Genomic DNA, 25947 nt, shown 5'->3' on the forward strand with positions numbered 1-25947 from the left:
TTGTCCCAAGGCATATATACCCCTTGCCGTTGATGTGTTATGATATCATGGTCCCACCAGCAGAGGTATTCAATACGCTTGGATGTCTTATTTGTTATTATATTTTGTTGGTTTATTACTGAAAACAATCTTTTGCCCCAGGTAGAGAAAGATATCGGAGAGAGAAGTGTGATTTCCTTTCATGGGGTCGGCGCATCAGTGGCTCCTAAAATTAATTTCGATGAGATTTCTTTTGGCCATGAAAACCATGACGAGGTTTGTCCCATACTCTATGTAACTACGCACATGATATTGTAACCTTCCATGGATACCGATTGCCACAGTAATCTTTCCTAATATTTTGAACTTCATTTTTATTCATTTGTGTAGTTTCTTAATCTGTTCTATCCTTGTTTTGAAATGTTTGGTTCCTATTTTTGGAATCCATTGTTTCTTCCTGTATTTTGTGACCTATTGTAGATGCACAAATATTGGAATGACCAATTGTATTTTTTGGTTTAATAACCTATTTTATTGATTGTGTGTCAGTATTGCTTTTGTGATAGCAAGTCTACCACGTGGAAGATTATACTTTGAAGGAAAAACAATGTGACTAATCTTATTTTTATCCTATCCAGCTAAAGCAAAGTATTTCACCGACTCTGAAACTAAACACCTACCTTCCATATATGTGGCAGACCCTTAATTCCTTAATTGCACCTCATCTTTGCATGTATCTTGAGTTTGATTCATAGATAAAAGAATATCTATGTTGGAATTTCTCTTACAAGATCATATACTACCGATGCTACAGGTCTGTTTCCACATCAAGCATATTTTCCCCTAAAAGTAGGGTATATGCATCAAAAGTGATTGAAAGATAAAGTTTCATGGTGGTGGTTTGTTAACATGCTTTTTCATTATCTTCTTTAATGATATTGTTGTGTGCCTGTGTTAATTCTACCTCTTCATTTATCTTTTCAATGTATCAGATATTATTTCCCTGTCGTATATATCAAAACCTTTTGTTTACCTAAGAGCTTAAACCTTTTGTTGTGTCGGTTTGGTTTACGGAAGGGTCTATTGTGTCGATTTTTAGATGCATGACACAAGAGAATTTGTGTTGTGTCGCTTTTAAGTTTGATGACACAAAATAATGGGGTTGCTGTGTTGCTTCTTTGCGGGGTTCCGTTTTTGAAGTTTGTTAGCTTCAGTGAACCAACACATCAACTAAAAAGCTTATGGGTTAAGATCGTAAGGGCCTAAGAAAGCCCTAACAAACTTAAGGGCACATTTTCTTCCTCTTAATAGCGAAAAAGAAAAAGAAAAATTGTTTTTAATCTGATTTCAGTATCTTTGTTCTCGAGTGCTCGTCGGAAGGAGAGGTCACTGATTTTAAGGTACCACTTTCTTGGATTGGTTTTAATTTCACGTTCTTAGAAATTATTGAATATCTAATTGATGATCTCACCAATGATATAAGGTGTTCATGGAACTTGAAGTTTGAGGGATTTAATGAGATGGAGAACAATGAAGGTAAAATTTCATTTAATTATAGTTAGTTAGTTTGTTTGTTTGTGTGTTTGTTATGTTGAAAAGGGTTTGTTGTTGGTTGTAAGACTTGTAGGAGAAACAGCTTTGCTTCTAGCCGTAAAGAATGGCCATGTGAATGTCATCGATTTTCTTCATGAGTCCCTTGTGAACTTAAGTTCTAATGACAATCGTGGCTACTGTGCATTGCATTTTGCAGCTGAAAGTGGTACACTTTATCCATTGCCAAGTTCTATTGCTTTGATAATGCAATGTTTATTAATATAAAAAAAAAGAAACTAATTTTTTTTTGGTTGATAGATTATTAGAGTCTGGGTTTGTGGTTCCAAAGATATACCTAAAATTACTAAGTGTGACTGAGAACAAGCACTCAACTAGAAACAGAATAAATAAGTTTGAAAATGGATAGGTTCTGGGCTTCGAAGAAAATAATAAGTTTAAAAGTGTCACTAAAACCATGAGTCTTGTCATTTACTTGCCGCTCGGCTAACTTAAGTGTTTTTTTGTTAGTGGGCATGCTTAATTGCTATTCTCTTGTTATCTGGTGCCTAAATTAGGGATAATCGAGGAGGTTGCCAATTTCGTCGCCTATGCCTTTGCCCCCACTATTCTTGTTACCCCTCTCAGCGAGTCGGCACATTAAGTATTTTAATGAGGTATCTTCTCTTCATGTTGTATATTTACAGTTTTCATAGGCATTTGTTCTTTGATGGGTCAGTGAGTATTGAACTAGTGGTATTCCATATTTCTTATTAGAGCACTACACTAATTTTGAACTAAATGTTTTACTGCGTACATTCCATGAGACCTAGATGGTTGTAAAGTCTTGAATTCTTGTTAAGGGTAATTTAGTAAATTACACATGAAACATAGGGACACTGACATAATTAGACCGTCGGGTTAACATTTTAGCCTTGTGTAGCTTTAATAAACTTAACACCGATTTAGAAGCATAAGTTAGTTAAGCAACCATGTGCGAAAATTATAATTTGCATATAATCGATTCCTAGGAATAAACACGTATCGAATGAGGGAAATAAATAAATAAATAATAATAATAATAATTGAATTCCATAATAATTATATACTGGAGTTAGTATTGTTAAAATACTCGCCTAGTCAGCATGAGTTCATTGCTTATAATCAACCAAATTTTAGACTAGATTAAGTCATTTAGCATCATTTCACGTTTTTTGATTTACAAGAAAAATAGATTAGAAGGCGCACAACCTACTATGCTATGGTTCGTAAATTGGGATTTGGATTGTGGCTTTATTCCTTTAGTATTGAATTGGATGTTTTTTTTTTGTTATTCACTTGTTACTTGGCTTTATTCTTTTAATTGGCTTTATTCTTTTAATTACATGTGCCTTAATTGATTTTTTTTTTTTTTTTTTTTTTTTTTTTTAGGTACTTAAAAAAGGTTGCTCCTGCTTACGACATTGTACCAATTGAAAACAGAGGGATTAATGTTTTGACCAATTTTAACTTAAGCATGCACATAAATGAGCTAGTCAAGGCCAGGCGCCAGTTCACCAAGCGACTCCAGAAACTGGTTGGGAACACTCGAAGAGCAATAAAAGGCGAGCACGAGCAGTGACGACCAATACAATGCGATTTTCTATGACAACATATTAGACATCTTAAGATTAGGTTAGATGAAGTCAATTTTATATAAGTTTGATTTGTAAATTGGGATTTGGATTGATGTCGATGTTTTTATAATAATGTTTAATTAATTAGTGGTTTTGTTTATTATTATTCATATGTTGATTAAGTTTGTGGAATGAGATCTCTATAAGATGGAATAATCAGATGTGCTAGATCTAGATGTGCAGGGTGGAAGCTTTTTGACCCAGGAAAAAAAATATAATTTTTTTTTATTGGTAAAAGTTTAGTAACGGATATTTCCATTACAAAAACCGTTACAAATAGTATGTGACACATTTATTACTAACGGATATATCCGTTACAAACTAAATTTGTTTTCCCGCTAAAAAAGTAATTGAAGCGGCGCCAAAACTTTACTAACACTTACATCCGTTAGAAATTACAAATTTAAACATGCTATCAATAATTGGCTATCCGTTACAAAGAATTATAGTAACGAATATAACTGTTACTAAAATTAATTTCAGTAACGGTTGTATCCGTTACTAAATTTGGCCTAAGTGATTTTGTAATTCTAGATACCGAATTTGCTTGTGATTCCATTCCTATCATTTTAGGACGTCCATTTCTTGCAACTGCTAACGCTCTCATCAATTGTCGAGATGGTTCAATGGCAATGTCTTTTGGGAACCTTTCTATAGAATTCAATGTATTCAACTTAATGAAACAACTTCCCAATCCTGATATTAAGGGTGAGATTAGCCTGGTTGATAGTCTGGCACAGGAATATTTCGCAAACTCTTTTCCCCCAGACGAGGTACACCAATTTCTTTCTTTTGATAATCATGAGTTTGACGATGACTCATACATTAAGGATGTCTACGCATTATTAGAGTCAGTACCACTATTTGACCCTACTACTGCGTTGCCAACTGATTCAGAAGAACCGAACTCGCTCTTTTCTATTGAAGAGACGGCCCCTCACAAATCCTTGATCCCCAATCCTCCAACTCTAGATTTAAAACCTCTACCCTCTGATTTGAAGTTCGTGCATCTCGATCCCGATGGTAGTCACCCTATAATAATTTCTTCTCACTTGACTACCGATGAAGAAGCACGTTCGATTCGTGTCATTCGTGAACACCGCTCCGCTATTGGTTGGTCCTTGGATGATATCAAAGGAATAGACCCTAGTGTATGCACGCATCGCATACATCTGGATGACGGCTCAAAGACGTCGCGAGAACCGCAACGTCGCCTTAATCCCGCTATGAAAGAGGTGGCGAGGGAGGAAGTTTTATGTTTACTTGATGCGGGTATCATATACCCTATCTCTGATAGTGACTGGGTTAGTCCCATCCACGTTATTCCTAAAAAGTCCGGCATTCAAGTTGTACAAAATGAAAATGGTGAATGCATCTCCACTCGTATTCCATTAAAATGGAGAATTTGCATTGACTATCGCAAGCTTAATGCCAGAACACGTAAAGATCACTTCCCTCTCCCATACATTGACCAGATGCTAGAACGTTTAGCCGGTCATGCCTACTACTGTTTTCTTGATGGCTATTTCGGCTACTTCCAAATTTTCATCGATCCCACCGATCAAGAAAAGACAACTTTCACATGTCCCTTTGGAACCTTTGCATACAAACGAATGCATTTTGGTCTTTGCAATGCCCCTAGTACTTTCCAACGCTGCATGCTTCACATTTTCAGTGATATGGTGGAACATTATATGGAAGTCTTCATGGACGACTTTTCCATTTATGGAAATTCCTTTGACGATTGCCTATCCAACCTTTCTAAAGTGTTAACATTTTGTAAAGAAAAACATCTGGTACTTAATTGGGAGAAGTGTCATTTCACGGTTACCAAATGACTTGTTCTAGGTCATATTGTTTCGAAAGACGGGATAGAGGTTGATAAAGCTAAAATTGTTAAAATTGTTTCTCTACATTTCCCCCAAACAGTTCATGATATCCGTGCATTTTTAGGCCACGCTGGGTTTTACAGGCGATTCATTCAGGATTTTTCTAAAGTTGCTTAACCCTTAACCAATTTCCTGCTTAAGGATGCGGTATTCGACTTCAATTTCAATTGCAAACAAGCTTTTGAAACTCTAAAAATCACTCTGACTACTGCTCCTATCATTCAACCACCTGTTTGGTCTCAACCATCTGAACTGATGTGTGACGCTAACGACTTTGCTATTGGCGGCGTACTAGGCCAACAACGTGATGACAAACCCATTGTCATTTACTACGCTAGTAAAACTCTTAATGACGCTCAATGTAATTACACGACAACTGAGAAAGAGTTCCTAGCCGTTGTCTATGCTTTGGAAAATTTTTGCCCTTACCTAGTTGGATCATCCACCATCGTATATACTAACCATGCCGCACTTTGGTACCGACTCGCGAAAAAGAACACGAAGCAGTGATTGTTCCGCTGGATCCTTCTCTTGCAAGAATTTACCCTGGAAATCAAAGACAAGAAAGGAACCGAAAATGTCGTAGACGACCATTTATCAAGGCTGGTTGGTGATGTTGATAGTGATTCTAAAGCAATCTATGATTCCTTCCCAAACGAACAATTGTACTCCATTTTCTCCTCTCCATGGTACGCGGATATCATTAACTACCTAGTTACTGAGGAAGTTCCTTCCTCTTGATCACATCCTAATCGTAAAAAGTTCTTACCCACTGTAAAATATTATTTCTGGGATGACCCCTACCTCTGTAAGGTATTGTTCCGACCAACTCATTCGTCACTGCATTCTTGACTCGGAACACACCGATGTGTTATCTTTTTACCATGAACAATCTTACGGTAGTCATTTTAGTGGAAAGAAAACTGTGGCCAAGGTTTTACAATGTGCTTTTTATTGGCCTACCCTTTTTCACGATGCACACGAACATTGCAAAGCTTGCATTCATTGTCAGCACCTAGGTCGAATTACCAAAAGCAATATGATGCCCCTAAATCCTATCTTAATTGTGAAATTTTTTTATGTTTGGGGCATTGATTTTATGGGACCCTTCCCTATTTCTCAAGGTTTTCTCTACATTCTAGTCATTGTAGACTATGTGTCTAAATGGATTGAGGCACTCGCATGTCGCTCAAATGACTATAGGACTGTCGTGAAATTTGTAAAAGAAAACATTTTCTCTCATTTTGGTGTCCCCAAAGCTATCATCAGTGATGGGGGTACAAATTTTTGTAATAAAATTTTTGGGTTTTTAATGAAAAAATATGGAGTTACTCACAAAGTTGCTACTCCATATCACCCACAAACGAGTGACCAAGTGGAAGTCTCCAACAGAGAGATAAAGTCTATTCTGGAGAAAACTGTCAATCCATTAAGAAAAGACTAGTCTCTCCGCTTATCGGATGCCTTGTGGACATACCGAACAGCATTTAAGACACCTATAGGGATGTCTCCTTACTGCATTGTTTTTAGAAAACCTTGTCATCTGCCAGTTGAACTTGAGCATCGTGTCCTTTGGGCCATCAAAAGCCTCAATTACAATATCAACGCGGCAAGCGAGAAGCGAAAACTACAATTAAATGAGCTTGAGGAGATTCGGAGTGATGCTTATGATCTCTCAAAATCCTATAAAGCTAATATGAAAAGAGTGCACGACAAGCACATTTTGCGTAAAGATTTCAAAATTGGCCAAAAAGTTTTACTGTACAACTCAAGATTACACATTTTTCCTGGTAAATTGAAAACACGATGGTCTGGTCCTTTCATTGTGTCAGCTATGACTCATTATGGGGAAATCTCTTTGCTTAATCCATAAGATAACAGCAAATATCAAGTAGGACAACGCCTCAAACATTATCACGAGTTACGCTTCCTAACTGTTGAGCAGACTCTTCTTTAGGATCTGATCTACATAGACTAGATGTTTTGTTTGGCGTACTCAATCTTTTTTCTGTAGAGGGTATGCCATTTTGGTAGTTGGGCCATCTTCTATTTTATGATCTCAAAAGTTATTTGAAGTGTGTGTTGCAAGCGCCGGAACCGTAGTCCACAAAAACTCTATTTCAGAACTGAGTATAAATGTCTTCTGCAACACTTGCTGACTCAGCAGCAGTCCGTGTATCCATGGACTTACGACCTAATGCTCAACACGTTAATCGAGGACCAATAAAATATGGATGGAAAATGAGCGTACCAGCGCTTGGGGCGACGGAACCAGCTGGCCGTGACTCAATGGCTGGGACAGAATGTCACAGGCACCTCGAAACCATCAGACATCAACAAGACATTCCTCCACCTCCTCTGGATCCTCCAGGAGTGCAAGGGTGGTATCTTTCTTCACACGTCTTCTATAATAGCATCTCCAAAGATTATTCTAGAACAATCTTTCCATGCATTGCTGAATTCTCCTGCATATGGACATCTTTTCAGAGACTTCATCACACAAGTTGGTTAGAACTCATTCATTCTACACCCTGAGCAGACATACTCTCCAGGTTTGGCAAGTTAATTTTATGATCATATGGAGGATCCACCTACTGCTGTACATGGTTTCGTGTTGAACGGATTTGCAATCCGTATCGGTAACACAAGACACCTCTTTTACGAGCCAGCAGTTGCTATGGCTTTAGACCTTCCTTATATTCAGCCAGACACCCCCGTTCAATACAACATACAAAACAACTTTAATGACTATTCTTGGGAAGATTTTGCCGCCCGTTATGGCGATGGCCTCGCCCAAGTCATTGAACGTGCAAAAGCTGGCCGATGGCCAGACAACACTATTCCACTATCCAGTATGACCATGAATGTCGGGACTGCCATGTTGTTTATCCTTCTGAACATCATGGGGGATTGGCATTTCTCCACTTCCTCCTAATCAGCTTGTAAGACCTTCCATGCTCTGGCCCAGCAACATACCGCTTTCGACATCACAAACCTAGTAATTGAGAACCTTAAACGGGCTCGTTTCTTTCGGCAGCACTATATCACTTTGCCAGTTACAGCATGCTGGTTAATGAGGATGTACTTCCCACAATTTGTGGCTACTTTTCATGACTGGGTACAGGTAGACTCTATGTGTCCAACAAACAAGATAATTCGTTCTTTGCGATTTTGGGTATGGCGGCGCCCTCCAAGGTATCTGAGGAAAGTTCGTTGTTTCCCTAATGACGATGACATGATAGCTCATCTAGACACTTCTAGAAAGAGGAAGTGGAGCGAAGTCTAGAAGACTATAATAGATTGGCGTGACGCAAAGGAATGACATTTCTATAAAGATGAAGCGAGAATGGACCTACCCCCAGTTCGTAATTGGGTCAATGTGAGTTAATGTACATATTTGTTTTACATTTTGATATGAAAAATAAATAACCTAACAGTGTGCTTTCATTTTTATGATGTATAATATATAGTGTGTTACCATAAATTTCTGTGGAAGATGTCAGCTATATTTTTGCTCAAAGCCTCTCAGGTATATTCTTTCTTCCTCTTAACACTTTGAGGACACAGCGTCCAACTGTTTGGGGGTGGTGAGAACCTTTTGCAAAAATTAAGCATTCATAGTTGTATATAGTTTTATTTTATGTCTAAATAAGTGTATTTAGTGACAAAAGTCTTGTTTCCTTTTCTGTGATGAAAAATATTTAGAAATCTCACCCTAGCATCAGGATTAGAACTTGTTCTTAGATACTTAACTTAATACGTATGCAATAGTTTTTACATCTATTCATGAGCATTCATGCACTAACTATCATTAAATGTACACAGCAGTAAGTTTCTAGGACCCACGGTTAGACAACTTAGTTTCCATATCCTGTAAGAATCTAACCAAAAAGCCTCAAAATGTGTGACATACGAGTAATGACACAGAGGAGTAGTTTTTCCGAATAGAGAAGTTCACACTTCTACTTACTTGATCACTACCCGAATCCTAGGTGAGAATTTAGGCTTTCTTTATATCGATATAGCAAAAAATTCACATCTGTAAAAAAATTTACCGCTAGTCACCACACTGAACCTTTCATTAATACTCTCTGTTTCACCAAAAATTCATTACCCATCTATTAACCACAAATAAATAAGCTTACCTAGATGATGAGTATGAGAAATAGGATGAAATGCGGAAAAATGAAGAGAAAAACTTGCCACAAATCAAAATCAGTTACCTGCCTCAGAAGAAAAGAAAAAGAAAAATAGAAATATGTTTCCAAAAATCAAAAGAAATATCAAAGTTAGAATTTCCCCCAAAATCAAATCAAAAGGGAATGCAAAAGCTTAAAAAAACGAAGTATGGAAACCCATGTTACAAGCAGGAAAGAAAATAAGGATTTATTTAGTATAAATATCTCGAAGATCTTATTCTCTCATACTTATCATATTTGAATTTTCCATACCATTTTCTTCTACACTACCACCTAAGCCCCATAAAACCTAATAAAGACCTCTAGCTCAATTAGGAGTAGGGTGGTGTGATAATAAGTAGTAGATGTGAATTCTCGACCTTGGCTCCTCTAACTGTCATTGAGTATGTGAGGAAATGTGTACCCACTGCACACTAGAGTTAGCAAAACTTGAGTAGAAAAATAAGAGAGAAATTATGTTTCGACACATACCTGTGAGAACCTACTTAAGGACGCTATCCAAAGGATCCAGAAACGGCCATGCTCGTATATTTCATTGTAAAAGATCACTGCATGCATGCTCATATGTAGATATTTTGATTATTGTATGTATATTAACTTGAATTTTGAAAGAATTAGTCCTTGTTTCCCCCGCTAGTGAGATGTATAAATATCTGAGATTAATTAAGGAAACAGGCCTTTGTTACTGAGTCGTTGTAGTATAAATGAAGTTTGTGAGTATCTCCTCTGGAAAACTCTCACGATGCTATAACTCATCCACTAGGGAATTCTTAGTGGTTCAAGGCCTTATTGCATACGGTCAATGCAACCGCACTCTGCGAAATGAGACTTAGCTTAGGACAACACATTTTTGACGACTTATCATTTTAATGTCTCTTCTTTGCTTGAGGACAAGCAAAGTACTATGGTAAGCACCAAAAACTGTAATACTAAACCCCATAGAGACATAGTGTTTTGGTCAATTATGTGTTTAATAATCATGAAATAATTATATTTTTCGTACTTTTACAGGTTTTCGTAGTTAATGTGAATATGATGATAAAACATGCATCGAAGTACGGGAATACTGGAATACTTGAAGTCTTCCCACTCAACCCCAGTGAAGCCTAACAAAGCCTCACTAGAGCTGAAGATTCCAAAGGGACAAAACCAGTGCATAACGGGTCTACATGTAAAGAAGCAGCAAACTTCCGAAGCTCACATCTTTCAAACCTGGACGCTGACTTCGGCTAGTGAACTGCTAGAGCAACCAGGGCGATGAACTCTAAGCAAAGATAGAAAGTTGTAAAAATGCCAAAATCAAAGCCGCCACTGGACACACCACGTGGACCCACTTTGGGGGCCCAAAAGGTATGACGAGCTAGCATAGGCAGGTGGCAAGTGATGGTCACAATTTTGTGCCACCTTGCAAAAGGAAAAAGACGGATCAATTCAAAGTTTGAATTGATTTGGGCAAAATAACAAAACATTAAATGCAAGTTTTGCTTTGTAAACAAAACTTTGGAAGTTATACGAATAAGAAAAAAACAAAATAAAGAAAAGGACAAAATGAAATTAAATGGGAAGGTTTCACATGAAGGCGTTGGAGGCTATATAAATGAGAAGGGGTCTTCAATCTTCGGTCTTCAGTTAGTTTTAGTTTTAGCCTATAGTTTAGCTTTTCATTATCTTGTTTCAGTACATAGTTTCCTTTCCAGTAGCTTTCCATTCTAATAACTTTAGTACTGTAAGTCTTGTTTCTTAATAAAAGTCATTTCTTTTCAAGTTTAATTCCTGTTCTACATTTACTTATTTATTGTATACAGCAAGTTCAATTATTATTCATCCAATGACCATAAGCTAAACCACCCCCCTTCAGGGGGAGGGTTATGATGCTCGTGTGAGGATCTGGATTGACACTTTAGTGTTCCAAAATCACTACTTAGGAATTAGGTGTAGATTATACATCCAGTCCCAAAACGATTGAGATTGTACAAGTTTGGAGTGTTGATGCTCCAGAATAGTCTTGCGAGAGACCCAAAATGTCTCGCGCGAGACTCTATGGTGTCAAACAACTCTCTGATTTATCCAGCTGATGTAGAATCGAATCAGGAGCTGAAATGATATTCCAGAGATGGAATATTAGTTCAACTCCTTATACTAGTGAGATGAGCTCAGAGATGCATGCATTTCATTAGGGATCGATACTCAACGCCGTCTCAGGTTTGTCTATGAACTCGAGATGGATTAGAGCTGTAGTGATATGGTACTCAAACTGTTGAAACTGATGCTTGCATGAGTATGGTTAACCCTTTCCCTATTTCTCTATCTCTGTGTATTTACGTCGAATTCATCATTATTAATTTACATTACTTGCATTACCGTTAATTTACTTAAACCAACTAAATAACCTAAAATCCTACTCACCAAGCAGTGCTTGCAATAGAGCAAACATTTCTAAGATTTTCTGGAATTGCAAATCTGGAAGCCATAAGGCGAATGGCTCATTACCCCTATTGGCAAAGGTTTTCTCTTTCTAAGATTTTCGAATGTAGAAGATCTTAACAGAGTTTGGGACAAAGGATCATGGGACTTTGATAAAATTCCTATGAGAATCAGTCAATGGACTCCAAATTTCAATCCAGAGAGCCAACGACAATCTCATGGTCTGGTTTGGATCAGACTACCTGGACTAGGACAGGAATATTGGGAACTAGAATCACTGATGTCCATAGCTCGTGGAGTACCCAATGCAAATCGATGAAAAGACTCTTAACAGAGAGTATGGATACTATGCTAATATCTTGGTGGATGTTAATCTCTTTGAACCAATCCCGGACCAAATCTTTGTCACGACAAAGCGCAACACTTTCTGGCAAACAGTAGAGGTGGGAAAACTTCCAAAAATGTGTACACATTGCAAGATTGTGGGGCACTTAGTCACAGAATCTAGGAAGCTACGAAGTGATATGCAAAATAATAAGGGAAAGGGTAATAAAGATAAGGAGGTGGAAGTGGGTGTCACTCCCTCTTTGGAACCTTTAGGTGACAAACCTTTCAGAAGGCATGGAAGGAAAAGGAAATCAGGAGAAACAAGCAAACAAGGGGAGAGTTTCTGGAGGAAAAAAAACACAGAAAGACAAAAAAAGTACAGGTCCAGAGTATGTTTGAAGGGCTGGAAGTGGACGAGATACATTCTATTGAGGACCTGGAACAACAAGGTGATAATCAGGAGGAAGTTCCACCTAGTACCACTGGGCTGGGAGAGACTCATAAACAAAGTCTTGGAGTGGACCTAAATGTGGATTTAGGAATCCAAAATTCCACACACATTCCTGTCAGAGATCAGGCAATTTAAGAGACATCAAGCCATGTCAGAGTTCAGACAAATGTTGCAACTGCAAGCCATGTCAGAGACCAAGCAATTGCACCAAAAAGTCCTGGCAGAGTTCATACCATGGCTGCAGCGGCAATCACTGTCAGAGAACAGGCAACTGTTTCACCACAAAGTCCTGTTAGAGCACAGGCAACTGTAGCATCACAAAGTCCTATCAGAGCCCAAGAAATAAAAAGTTCAGAAAAGGGTAAGAATACAGCGGTAGTGGTGGGAGACCAATCTGAAGCAATGGACTCTCCAACAACTTCAAGAAAGGATTCTCTACTAACCTATAGAAATGGGGATAGCTCTATCTCTCGGATTCATTCCTCCCCAGTCGGAATAATCATAGCAGACTCGGAAGCAGAAAAAGTTCAACATCTTCTGGAAAAGAAGAAACAGGTTCGAGTTAGAGGATAAACCACCTGATGTAATCTCTCCTCAATCCTTGAGCTGGGCTGATGCTGCAGAAAAGGAAGAGAGTGAACAAGTCCTTACTAACAAAGGCACTAATAAGTCATAGTGGAAACAGCAGAAAACTGATTTACCCATCACTAGGTCTAGATCCCGATCTAGGACTAGTAATAGGGAAGAATAAGGTGGCTCTCACCATTTACATCAATAAATTTCCATCCTTCACAATGAGGTGCATCTTTTGGAATATTAGAGGTATTGCAAATGACAAATCGCAGAACCGTCTATCCAAGATTATCAATAAGTGGGATCTAGATATTGTGGGAATCGCAGAACCTAAAATACTTCCCAAGGATTTTTCCCATCAATGTTCTCCACTCACTAGGAATGAATAATGCATTCTACTCTAAACCTAGTTCAGATCTGAATCGAGTTCCCAATCTCTGGCTCATCTGGAAAGCTTCGATCCCCACTCCTACTCTGATTCATTTTTCAAATCAGCACATTACTATGGTGATTGATAGAGCTCTCATTACCATAGTTCATGCTCATTATCTCTCAGTGCCCAGAAGGCAACTCTTGCTAGAATTGTCTAACATCAATCAACTCAATTTGGCGTGGCTGATTCTTGGGGACTTCAACGCCTAACTGAGTATTATTGAAAAGAAAGGTGGAAATCATCCTACTGCAACTTCCATGAATGAATTCAGGGACTTTATTAGTAATAATCAACTGATGGAACCTCATAGCAGTGGATATCAGCTCACTTGGGTGGAAGTATCAGGTGTCTAGCCGAATTTGTTCTGATCACTCTCCTCTTCTGGGTGGAAATATCAGCATTCCTCAACCCAAGAACAAGCCCTTTAAATTCTTCAATATGTGGTGTACCCATCCTACCTTCAGAGACATAGTGTTTGACAGTTGGCAGCAGCCAATTTTAGGAAATTCCATCTTTATTCTTACACAGAAGCTAAAGAGGTTGAAGGGTGTCCTAAAGAAGTGGAATAAGGATACTTTTGGCAATATCAAAGTCAAAGTGGAGGCAGAATCAAAAAAATTGGAGCAGATGCAGGACCAATTTGAGAAAGGAAATGTTACAGAGGATTTCGCTACTCAAATGGTAGACCAAGAAAACCAAGTGGAGTTACAGTTATAGCAAGAGCAAATGTTCGATCTAGAAACATAAATCAAGAACAAAATGGGATTCAAAAAATGACATTAGTACTAAATTCTTTCATGCTATGGCTAATAGAAACAGAAGCAAGTCTTTGATCACAAAAATGAAGACTGATGAAGGAATCACTCTAGATACTCAAGAAGACATTGGAAATCATATTGTCAGACACTATACGGACAAATTTAGGAAGGTAGATCACATCATGGACTGGGAACTCATTCACCACATGCCTCAAGACCTGGAATCAAAGGATAATGACTTTCTCACCACTCTTCCGTCTGGAGAGGAAGTGAAAGTGGTAGTTTTTCACTTGAATCCAGACAGCTCTCTGGGACCAGATGGATTCTCTGGGTTTTTCTTTCATCACTGTTGGGATATTGTCAGGCATGATTTAGTACGAGCCATCAGCTACTTCTTTATTAAATCTAGATTGCCCCTTAGATTTAATTCCAACTTCATTGTTCTTATCCCGAAAGAGAAAAATGCTAATCAGCTGGGCAAGTTTTGTCCAATATACCTCTCCAACTTCATTTTCAAGGTCATCACCAAGATTCTAGCCAAAAGGTTGTGTCCAATTGCATAAAGAATTATCAGTAAGGAACAATATGGCTTCATTCCCAACAGAAACTCCCAATAAGCCATTAGTCTAGCCTCAGAGTTAGTGAATGAATTGCGAACACCCAGACATGGTGGAAGTATTGGAATCAAACTAGACATCTCTCAAGCTTTCGATACTATGGACTGGAACTTTCATTGGGCAGTGCCGCAACATGTTGGATTCAATGAAAGATGGATCAGATGGTTGCAAGCAATCTTTCAGAGTAATACAATGTCAATCATTATCAATGGAGGTCCTCAGGGATATTTTTCAGCAGGAAGAGGATTGAAACAAGGTGATCCTCTCTCCCCAATGCTCTTTGCTCTAGCGGAAGATTGTCTAAGTAGAAGCATCAGCAGATTGGTTCTTGATAAGAAAACTCAACACATGGTGGTTAACTCCAAATATTCCAGTCCTTCTCACTTATTGTTTGTGGATGACATTTTCCTTTTCTATAATGCTAACATAAAGGGCATCAAGCAACTTGTCAAACTTCTTAATAGATATCAGGATTCCTCTGGCCAACTCATAAATAAGGAGAAGTGTAAAATCTTTCTGAGTCCAATGAATAACAGGAGAATTTTTTTTATTCAAGAGGTTATGGGTATAAAAGAAGTCATGTTACCTGAAAAGTATCTTGGGGTTCCACTGATCATGGGCAGAGTGACAAAAGTTGCGTTAGCACCTTTAGTGGACAAGATCAGGAATATAGCTGCAGGGTGGGCTGGCAAAATGCTCTCCTTCCAAGGAAGAGTAGTATTAGCAAGACATGTTCTTAATAGGATACCAGTTCACAACATGGCAATCTACAAATGGACAAACTCAGTGATAAAATAATGTGATAGCATAATTCAAAATTTCATCTGGAGTGATAACCCTACGGAAAGGAAATCTTTTACGTTGTCTTGGGAAAAAACATGTAAACCTCTGGAAGAGGGAGGACTGGGCATTAGGAAACTCAAGGATATCAACATTTCCATGCTAATGAAACAAGCCTGGGGCTTGCTCACTGAGGAGAGTAATTGGTCTACCTTCATGCGAGGCAAATACACAAACAGGTCGGGTACATGGATTGACTATAAGACCTCGACAGTCTAGAAGGGTATTGGATGGGCTCTCAAAGAAATGAATCACATGCTTGGATGGGTGGTAGGAAATGGGGCATCTATAAATGTTTGGAGAGAGAATTGGATCCATCAAAAACCAATTTGTGAATTTTTCCAAGAAGAATGTAAAGATATCAGGAAGCTCCAAGGCTGACTCAATGAATTCATACAAGGCAACCTTTGGAACTTCTCCAGCAACATGACTCAAGTTCTACAGCTCATCGGTATCAATCCATCTCATCTGCAGCAACCTGACAATTCAAAGGAAGATGAGAGAGTCTGGCTTTTAGACGTTAAGGGGAAGTTTTTAGCCTCGTAAAAAATGAGATTGGATTGCCCATAAAAAAAAACATTTTTTTTATAGTCGATTATGAACATAAAAATTTATGGGTCGCCCTTGTTCTTTTAGTTTAATTAAAAATTTTACGTTTTTTTTATTCAGAACAAACTTCTTGTGTTGTGTCAATCGAATCCAAGGAACGCGTCACTTACATGAAGTAAAGTAGCACATGAGGATATTCGGACGAAAGCACCGAAGCAAAAAGGAAGACACAAGGTATAGCATGGAAACTGATTCGGGGGGCTCTAGAACATATGACATGTTACAAAAATGGAAGACACAACTGGCCTCTCGATGTTGTATATGTAAGTAGGAGACAAAAAACCTGAGCACATTCTCTATCACTGCGAATTGGCTAAGAGAGTTTGGGATCATGCTAGAAATATCTTCAGCATTACATCACACATTGATTCCTTCAATGACATCATGTAACATGCCAAACACCATAGCTCTTTGATTCTGGATATGTGGAAAACTTGCTCGCGACAAGTCTTGTAAGCTTCTTGAAGAATAGAAATTAGGTGCTCTATGATCAGAAAAACTCCAGCTTTTCTAACATTTGCTTTCTGACTAGAAGAACCATCATCAGAGCATACCACAAATCGACAGGTACCATAAACAACACAGTGACCAAAATGAAAATTCTTCACACTTAATATCTAACACAAACTAAGAAGAGCACCCAAAATTCTGGAATGTTACTGGCTTCTCCCACCTCCTGACATCATAAAAATTAATGTGGATGGAAGTTCATGCGGGAACCCAGGCAGGGCTGGTTGGGGAGTGATTCTCAGGGATAACATGGGTAACATTTTGGGGGCAGCAGCAGGAGGCCTTGGGGTATCTACTAACTATATGGCAGAAACTTATGCTATTATAGAAGGGATTCAGAGGGCACTGGATCGAGACTGGTGATATATTTGGGTGGAATCCGACTCTACATTGGTTGTCAAAGCCTTTCAGGAAGACACAGTGTATTGGACGGTTAGAACAAAATGGAAGCAACTCAAAGAGAAAGCATCATGGATCAATGTTACAGCTACATGGAGGGAGACAAACTCAGGTACGGATAACTGTGTGAGACATGGAACAACATTGCAAAATGGAGAAAGTAAATGGTGGGACAATAAATCTCCTTCTGTGAGAAATCTGGAGAACCACTTTACTACTTACTTCCGTTTCATAAGCTAAATGTAGGATGTAATAGGTGGGTACACAACTGATGATACCCATACGATACAGTTCTTAACACTTCATATTCTTTTTCCTTGTAACCTTTTATTCTTTTAATCAATTATCTTTTAGCGGAAAAAAATGGATAGTAATATAAAATAGGACCAAGACTATTGGACATGAGGTCAGGAGATAAACCTTGGACTTACAGCCACCTAATCTGACATTTGCAAGAGCACTAGCCATTAACATATAGTAAATCACAAACTCATGAAGTCAATTAATAACAGATGAAAACTTAGAAAACTAAATGATTACCATCTCTTCTTCGAGACCAACATAGCCTGATCTACTAAATGTGGTGGTACTAGTAAATTGGATAACTATTTTAAGCCCCTACATACCATCACACTCAATTGTACCTCCATCATTAAAGAAAAACTCAACAAATAACTTAACTGAAAAGAGATGACTATCAGATAAAAAAATAATAATAATCATTTAATCTGTTGCATTCCCATTTAATTTCACAAATTATAAGCCAAAGTTATAGGATTTTACCAAGCTAGAACTAAATAGCTAGCGCTTAGACCAATTTCTAAATGCTTAGAATTGGGAAGTAATGCATCAGCAACTAGTGTTGAATTTGAGTTTAACCTCTTCGATCACACAAAAAAAACTAACGAATTACACAAGTAATTAAAACTAAGAATGCAAATTAGTAAATGTGAAAAGATACTTGGTTTTGTTGTTAGACACCACCCCATGATTAGATCATCGGTTTCTAAAAAATCAAATTTTCGTACATGAAAACCAGCGGTGTTGTTAAACTGCTTTGGAGTTGTTGAACTGCTTTGGAGTTGAAATGGGTAGTGGGAATTGTTTCTGAGTTGGTGCGAGGTGAAGAGAGTGGGCAATATAGAGAAGGTGGTTGCCATCCTGAGAGAGTGTGAAACTTCCATTATGTAATTATGTCCTCTTTTTCTGCGATTTCTGTTTTCTATTTTGCATATCTATTCCGAGATATCTCTACTACTTATAAGTGGTGTGGCCTAGCTAGCCATATAAGCTGTCTATCGGTTCTAACACATCCTATTTCTGTGACAACTGTTTTCCTTTCATATATATAAAAAAGAAAACAGAGAAAAAAAAAAAAAAAAAAAAAAAAAAAAAAAACCCCCTTCGTTCCTCAAACTAAAAAAAAAAAAAGTAAATAAGAAGAAGAAGAGAATATTCATTCTTCAGCTACCAGAACTATTCAACCTCTAGAACTGAAGAAAAATCATTTTTTCTGCTTCAACTCATCAACCAATTCTCCAAATCTTCGTGATCGTTCGGTTGTCGTTGTCTGTTTGCTGATGTTGTTAAAGAAAAGACGGTTAGACCAACTGCTCATGGGTGAAATCTTTTGTTGATATATTCCAGATTTCCAGGTACTATTTCTTGCTTTATTTATTTAAATTGATAATTTTAAATCAATTTTTAAAATTAAACTATTTATTTTCATGTTCATTGAATTTTAGAAGTTCAATTTATTTTTTTGTCTAAGTAGAAAACCATTGCTTGACAGTGGAGATGGCGATGATGAAAAAATAATTCACTGATAGGTAGGTATGTAGTAATAAGTAGGACAAATATGAGTTTGTAGTTGGTTCATTCAAATGTCCTATTTATCATCTATGCAATGATCTCCATCTCACATGTAAAAGCTATTTGAAAGATTTTAGTCAAAGCAAAAAGAAACATGAAAGTCTATTCCTATATTATTTTGTTTGCTTCCTCTGGCAAATAAGGAAAATTCATTTCCATTTTTTCTCGCCATGCCATTACTCTACTATATGATTTTTACTTTGTGATTAGTTATAATTCTAATCGGACTATATTTTATGAAAATCCTACTATGGATTCTCTCAATAGAGTACCTTTAGTACTTCCCTAACTAATTTGTAGACCTAATTATGGCGTCGTTTGAATGGGTTTGTCATTTCAGGTAAATGATTGCAATGTGAATGGTACATGACTTAAAAAGGGTTCTTTCTTTTTTGTCAAACAGAGATGAGGATTCATTACATTTTCGTTGAATTTTCACTGCGTAATGATGATGTCCTCTCAAGAGGTTAGCTTATTTTTCTGCATTTTCTTCAAGCTTCATTGGTTTTGTGTTGACCTATGCAGTATTGTGTTTGTTTCTTTGCTTTCTTAAAAGTAGTTTTGTAGCTATCCCATGAATATGGAACTTAGTATTAATGTTTTTGTTAAGTTGTGCATTTTATTGGCATAGGGTGCTCCATGTGCTGTGTGTAAAAGATTATATTGTAGTTCAATCCAACGATATTGTTTTTCTCAAGCTTTTTTGCATTACCCTTTGAGCATTGGTTAATTTTGATCACTCCATACCCTTGCGAACCCCATGACTGGACATATTTGTCAATATCCACTCCTATTTAAGGAAATAGGGCCTCCATTAAATCCATTAAGATTTGTCAACGTAATATAATCCTCTAGAATCCCCAAATGTTGATTTTTAATAATTCTTTTTCGTTAGTTATTTTTCAGAAGGTTTTTTATTATTTTTTTTATTATTATTATTAGGAGTGACGTGTGTTTTTCGATGGATCATGAGTGAGTTTCGTTAGAATTAGTTTAAGTATTTAAATCTCTACTTCTATCGTCATCCCTGCTATGTACCGTTGCATACTAATAATGACACCATTTTGATTATGAGTGAGTTCCATAATACCCTGATGTCAACCATGTAAGTTTGTGAATGTAAGAGTCTCAGCTTGCCGGCAATAGAAAACAATTTTTTAGGTATGTCTTCTTATTATATGCATATGTTGCATTGAATCCGATTGATTATGTATTTTAGTCAAGATAGGGAGAGGAGTTTTTGAAAAATAGTTTAGTCAAGATAAAGGAAAATTTGTCTCTTGCAAATGATCAAGAATAGAATAGAAAAGTACAACTAGATTTAATGCATTTTGCTTCAAGCTCTTCAATTTTTACTAGTGTCATGCTATACAAATTGGATATATGTGTTAATGACTCAACTAACTACACAAGTGGAACTTAAGTAGTTTCTTCTACATGCTTAATTTTCCCTTTGTAATTTTTAGTGTTATTCTAATGATTTCTTTGATGCTTTGTTACATAGAAAAAGTGGTTTTGACGAAGCAAGTTGTAGCAGGGGATAACATAACGTTGGAACGAAAGGCACTTTGACTTTGGCTCCATACCATTGAATCTTTGTATTTTGTTTAGAGTCTAGAAATCTATGTGTAATAATCGATTGTATACGTACCTAAAGCTAGCGCGTGAAATATTGAATATAGTTGACTAATTCATGGCCATTTTCTGGCAAAAGAGTCTGACTAGGGAAATGGTTTGTAAAATTTTAATCTCAAGCTCAAGGAAATTCTTATGTTTTTTTTTAAGGATTAATGGTTGCAATGTTATGTAGGTTCCAGGAAAGATAAAAGATTATCTTTGCGACACTGTCCACTATAATTAGAAATTGAAGTATTCTAGGACCTTACCTCCAATTTTGTATTTTTATTTTGTACTACTACCATAATTGAATTTATATTATATTAGAACATTAATGTTGCAGGGTAGATTATGGCATTCACCGTACAAAGCCATTCACAATGCCAATTTCTTTTAATATGATGTTCTATTTGTAATAGTCATCTAACTTATTTTGAAAAAGTCCCTAGACATGCATATTGCACATGAAACTGCCTGTTCACATTATTTGTTTATTATTATTTTTTTTAACAATGCATTTACATTGCCCAAGTCACCCAAATTCGATAATAAATAAATTCACATGCAACGCACGTGCACAAAATCTAGTTAGGTATAAGATCTATTATCTCAATTGAGTGCGAGATATCTGGTATAATATCAATTATTTCAATTGAGTGTGAGCTTACTGAAATTTCCTATTATGTCAGTTCCACACCACTCGAAATAACATATTTCGATTTATCTCGGTTAGGTAAGAATCGAGTTAACTTATTTCTACTCAGAGCTAATAACTAATTTACGGGACATATTATCTCATTTTCGGATCATATTATCTCGCATATTAGTATAACTGAGGTAAGGATAATTTTAGAACTGAGATAAAAATAAATAAAAAAAAAAAAACCCCTTTTTTAGTAGTGGAATTCCACGGTAATATTAGGTTTTCCACTTTCATCAAGTAGCCATTGTGCCTTAGAGACATAAGAGTAGGGAGAAGGTCCACATATTTAAATAGAAGTACCATTGTGAACAATGACCTAAAAAAGGCAATGGTTGAGTACTTGAGTAGTAAATGGCTGTAACAGAAAACTTTAAAAGTTGGATCAAGAATTCTGAAAGCAAAGTGTAAGTTAGTTTTAAGTAACTAAGCAAAAGTCATACTTGTACATATAAAGATGATTGCAAATTAAGACTGCAATGATTGGTGCGAAGGTTGCCGTAGTCTAGCTTGTAAAAGATGTAAAACCAAGGTGTAAGACAAAATAGTACTTTAAGTTCATTGTATAAGATTTAATACTTAACAATATTCCAAAATGCATCAGATTTTATACTTAACAAAGTTTGTGGTAACCTCTTTTTCACCCTTAAAAATCTCACCTCTTTCTCCTCCCTCAAACTCACTCCCCTTTTTCTCTTCACTTCAATATTCTCTTTATACCCCCTCTCACTCCCTTGTGGCCCTCCATCTATCCCTCGATCTCTCGGTCCATCTGTTGCCACGAGTAGGGTTTCCGTACGTGCCATAGGGTTCTCCCTATACCTTACGTCATGCGCGTATCATGCTTGTCTGACTCTAGGCTCACCCCATCCTTGATTCACGGCCTTCCATTGTCTGCTCTAGGCCCTATGTGTTCACCCCCTTCCCACTATATTCCGGTGGCCGTGACCTTGCTAGGATGCCTCCCATTCCACTGGCTATCCTTCTACCATGTCCATCTGTCATTGATCTCCAGGCAATCCTAATTTGGGTCGCTACAATGCCCCCTCTCGAGTTCGTGAACCTCCTAAATGTTTGTGGAGTCGAGAACCCCTCTTTTCCCACCTTTTTTCTTGCCTTCTGTTCCACGCTTAACTATTCCTCTTACACGTGTCCCACGCGTGCATGGTTTGAATCACCTCGTTTCTTGTTCCCCCACGTGTCACGTTTTCTCTGGTTTATCTGTCGGCCCCTTGGTTTCTGTTCCACTGCTTTTACCATTTTACCCTTCCTTCTTCAAATCTCGCTCGCTCCCTCTCCCTTTCTCATTCACTTCTCACTCTCCTCCTCGTTTTACATCAGACGCCATTTTTTATCGCTTCCACTCCTCCCTTGCTATCTTCACCTCCCCCTTGCTGCCAGCCCGTTTTACCTCTTGGAGTTCTTCTTCCTCCTTCTTTCTCTTCTCAGTGCTTGCCCAGACGCTCGTTCTTGCCCTTGGATCATTGCATCAGGTTAGTTGTTTTTCTTTTTCTTTCTCTCTTACATTTCTTTTCGCGAAATTGTTAATCTTTCATCACTCCCCCCACATGTCGGACTCCCAATCAAAGGATCCGACGTCTTCGCAATCCAATACGGTGGCATCCCCTCCTCCGGCGGATTCCTCCGTGGCCCCCTCCACTACTGGGCAGCCCTTTAAACTACCACCGCCTCCCCCATGATCTCGTCGACCTAACTTAGAAGCGATTAAGGTTGGCTATGGCATACCGGATGGCGTCCTCATCGAGCACGTGCCTGACGTGACTCATTTTCCTCATCTTGTTCCCAACAGACTGGGGTGTTTAGTGGCCACGGACGGTCAAATCGTCTCTGGCTTAAGATTCCCGCTGTCTTTATTAGATGTTGAAGTGTGCAACCATTTCAATATTCCCCCTTGCCAAGGTATAGGCAATTTCTGGCGTATTATGTATGCCGCGAATGACTACAACCAAAATCGTGAGCCCAAGATAGTCCTCCGCGACATCATTTCACACTACTATATATGAAAGAGCACCAAGGACGTGAGCCTGGGATATCACTCCTTCTGTGTTGGTCCTGACAAACAATCTTTTGTTCTTCGAATCACCACTTCAGATAAAACCTGGCATAATTACCCCTTGTATGTCTCTAGTAACTTTCTATCCGCAGATATACCTCCTGACATGACTCTTAATCACCTCACCTTTCTACCCCGCCGTGAGTTCCGTTACATATTTCTCTTTCTTAGGTACATTATGCCGCGGACTGATTCTTTATCTCCCTTTTGCACAAGTTGGAAGATTGACTCTAAATCCAGCTTCTACGTCGGGGTCACTTCCACGGTATTCGAGCAAATCCGCAATTTGGGCCCCTCCCAAGCTGAAGTTCTCGGCATCGATCCCTCTCTAGGGACTCCCTTACTGACAGACCCCGCTTTACACACCTTATGCAAATACTCTACTCCCTTCTATCGCGCACCGCCACCTACAAAACAGAAGCCTCGGCCCTCACCTCCTCCCCCATCAGTACCTCGTCCTTCCAAAAGAAAATCCCACAGCCGCGGCTTTACCAGGAAAACCACCAAGTCCCAGGCCAAGGCCCACACTCTTGTAGAGATAGTACGAAAAGCCACCACTGACATTCCCTCTCAATCTTGTAGATACACCCCTTTGTCCCTTCGCTTTATCTCTGATTAGGAAGATCAATACATCTCTCCAGATACCCCTTCCGTAGATTCATCACCTCCTCCCATGGATATCACTAAGATCCGGCTTTTTGACAGTGATTCTGATGACGAAGTGATAGAGGTTGCCGCTACCCAATCTGTCTCTGCTCCACTTGACCCCTCTGCGGCCGCGGAGCCTTCATCTGGCGAGCCCCCTCTCAAGTGCAGCAGGCATTCCACCTCCACTGAACCTGCAGCCATGGCTCCACTCACTTCCCAGACCCATTATATTGCCCCGGCAAAGATACCACTCAACCACCACCAGGGTCTGCGTCTCCTGAGATTTTTTGCCCCACCTTCAAAGTACGCGGCCATCATGTTAATGTCTCGGATTCTACTTTGGAAAATCCGAATGTGGCATCTGCCATGTTCTATGGTGTGCATCTCCCCCGTGACCTAGCTTACGCAGATACTGGCACCTTTGAACAACACCACACCTCACTCTACGCCGATTGGGAGAAGGTATCCAGCTCTTCCCCCATTCATCATTCTCTTTTATCTTTGTTCATTCTAATCTCCCAGCTGTTTGCAGGTGAGCCTAGACATGTCATATATGATCCGTGCCCTCTTCTCCTCTTTGAATACCGTTGAGTCCCTAGAGAAGGAGGTTGGTGGTCCCAACGGGTTAAGGGCCACCTGTGTCCGTCTCCAAACAGACTTTGAGGCCGTGACTATGGCTAAACTTCGAGCTGAAGACTGTTGAAACTGCCCATCAGAAATTCATGGATGGAGTAAACAATCTCTTGAGTAAGCAACGGGAAGCCCTTCTCTTCCAGCACATTGAAAACACGAACGCCCTCCTCTTGCAGCACACCCAATATATGGAGCAGGTGCGGATAAGCTTCAAAGCTCAAGCCGACAAGCGGTTGGATAAAAAGCTCTGTGAAGAACATGCCCGTCTAGTTAAAGAAGGTCGCCTCCTCCCAGCCAAGCCTCAATCTCCCCTACTCGAAACTCCCGATGTCGCAGACCCCGTTGGGGATACTTCCCACCTGCTATCCGAGGACCCTGTTGAAGAGAGTACTCTTCCAGACCCTGCCGCGACCTCCCCTGGACAGACAACCCCTGCTGAAGCCTCACTACATGACTTGGATTAGCCTCTCTGTTGGCTATCCTTCTGCTTTTCCGATTATATTTGAATGTACCTTATCTGTTTTGTAATTGACTTTGACATCGGTAGTACTCAGTTGTTACTTTCCTGATGCTTAATTACTTAATTTGAACTACTTTGCTTCCCCATCTTGTCCTTATCTCTATTTGTCTTAATTATTGTATTAACTATGGTGCCCCCATGTGTGCCTCAGGCATCTCCTCCGTGAAGGGCTCGTCCCGCTTCGCAGGCTCTAGTAAGCTATACATCCCGTTGGGGCAACTCTTCCTGCCCCGGACTTAATCTGGACCTCTCGTTTGCGAAGGGCTCATCCCCCTCACTCTCTCTCTTTGAGTGATTTCGCAGATTGCTGGGGCCTCTCTCTTTGCCCCCATGTATGATTTAGACCTCTCATCCGCAAAGGGCTCATCCCACTTCACGAGCTCCAGTTGGCCGTGACGCCCATTGAGGACAGCTTATCCTGCCCCCAATTTGATTTATGCCCCTCGCCCGTGAAGGGCTCCTTTCCCCAAGCTGTGTCAAATGTGACTGTTTGAAGTATACATGACAAGAGATATTCTCTCCTCAAAAGTGTCATTATATTATATATTTACAAACAGCTCCAGTGTTTTATCCTGGATCCCCATTACATTCAAGTGTAGAATTTTTTTAACATTATCACATTCCATGGCTTTTCTATTAATTTTCCCTCCGCCGCAGTTTATATTTGCC

The 25947-nt window shown here is 38.8% G+C and overlaps 1 long non-coding RNA gene across 1 annotated transcript; it reads left to right on the plus strand.

Annotated features, from left to right (window-relative positions):
* Positions 1 to 238: 238 nt before the first annotated feature.
* On the plus strand, positions 239 to 3264 carry LOC147497870 (uncharacterized). The gene is made up of 5 exons (XR_015194158.1): positions 239 to 1379; positions 1463 to 1515; positions 1599 to 1738; positions 2088 to 2186; positions 2941 to 3264. It is a non-coding gene; the product is annotated as an uncharacterized LOC147497870 (long non-coding RNA).
* Positions 3265 to 25947: the final 22683 nt, after the last annotated feature.

Source organism: Coptis chinensis, chromosome 5, assembly GCF_015680905.1.
Source record: "Coptis chinensis isolate HL-2020 chromosome 5, ASM1568090v1, whole genome shotgun sequence".
Classification (NCBI taxonomy): Eukaryota; Viridiplantae; Streptophyta; class Magnoliopsida; order Ranunculales; family Ranunculaceae; genus Coptis; species Coptis chinensis.